General features: G+C 57.0%; 1 pseudogene; it reads right to left on the bottom strand.

Annotated features, from left to right (window-relative positions):
- Positions 1-884, bottom strand: part of LOC101660493 — a 4,938-nt pseudogene extending 4,054 nt beyond the window's left edge.
- Positions 885-1,432: the final 548 nt, after the last annotated feature.

The following is a 1,432-nucleotide window of genomic DNA, read 5'->3' as shown; positions in this document are numbered from 1 at the left end:
CTCGTTCTGCATCTGGTCTGGGATGCCAGGGTACATGGTGGTCCTGCCGGATAGCACTGTGTTGGCGCGCAGGTCCTTCCGGATGTCCACGTCAAACTCCATGATGGAGTTGAAGGTGGTCTCGTGGATGCTGCAGGACAGAGGGCTGGAAGAGCACTTCAGGGCAGTGGAAGCGCTTGTTGCTGATGGTGATGACCTGGCCATCAGGCAACTCGTAGCTCTTCTCCAGGGACAAGGAGGAGGCGGTGGTGGCAGTCCAGGGCAACGGAGCAGAGCTTCTCCTTGATGCCACACACGATCTCCCGTTCGGCCTTGGTGGTGAAGCTATAGCCCCGCTCGGTCAGGATCTTCATGACGCAGGATGGTAGGGGCAGGGTGTAGCCTTCGTAGAAGGGCACGGTGTGTGTGACGCCATCACTGGAGTCTATGACAATGCCCATGGTGCGACCAGAGACAGACAGGGACAGCACGGCCTGGATGCCCATGTGCATGGCCGGGGTGTTGAAGGTCTCAAACATGATCTGGGTCATCTTCTCTCGGTTGGCCTTGGAATTCAGGGGAGCCTCCGTCAGTAGCACCGGGTGCTCCTCGGGGACAACACACAGCTGGTTGTAGAAGGGGTGGTGGCAGATTTTCTCCATGTCGTCACAGTTGGGGATGATGCCATGCTCGATTGGGTACTCCAGTGTGAGGAGGCCTCACCTGCTCTGGGCCTCATCGCCCACATAGCTGTCCTTATGGCCCATGCCTACCATGATGCCCTGGGGCCAGGGGCACCCAATGATGGACGGGAAGATGGCGCAGGGGGCGGTGTTGCCAGCAAAGCCAGCCTTGCACATACCAGAGCCATTGTCAATGACCAGTGTGGCGATTTCCTCCATGGCAATTAGAGAGATGGGGTGGGGGGTGGCAGGGAGCTCTTTTTGAACTGTAAATGGCTCTGTCTGCATCGGGGGTCCTCCTGCAAGATTACTGCTCAGCGCAGACCATCAACAGATGCTGCTGGGAGAGAGGCTGCAGAGTTATGAAGAAGCCTCATCCCCCACCGCCCTCCGTTTGGGCTGCCTCATTTGATTGGCCATTGACGCCCATGCAGATGCCCGCAGAAGCCTTCTAAGTGGCCTTCCCGCTTTGGGGATGCCCCCGTTCAGTTCATCTTAGATACGACTGCCATATTCATCTTCCTGACGCAGAACTCGGATCCAGTACCTGTAATGATGCCGACTGCTGCAGGGCCCGAGCCCTTGACTTAGCTGCAAAGATCCCCCAAATTTATTCCCCAACAACTTTCCCAGCCTGATTTCCATCCTTCTGCCCTGGCAGATGTGGACTCAGGAAGACCAGGTCACTTGCCCAAGGCCACACAGCTACTAAGTGGCCGATCCTGAATCAAGTCCTCAAACCCAGGCTCCAAAACAAACCTCTCTTGGCC

Source organism: Echinops telfairi, unplaced genomic scaffold, assembly GCF_000313985.2.
Source record: "Echinops telfairi isolate 266 unplaced genomic scaffold, ASM31398v2 ScPeMD7_18;HRSCAF=68, whole genome shotgun sequence".
NCBI classification, from domain to species: Eukaryota; Metazoa; Chordata; class Mammalia; order Afrosoricida; family Tenrecidae; genus Echinops; species Echinops telfairi.
Note: the sequence above shows the minus strand (reverse complement) of the source record. Positions and strands in the feature narration are given on the sequence as shown.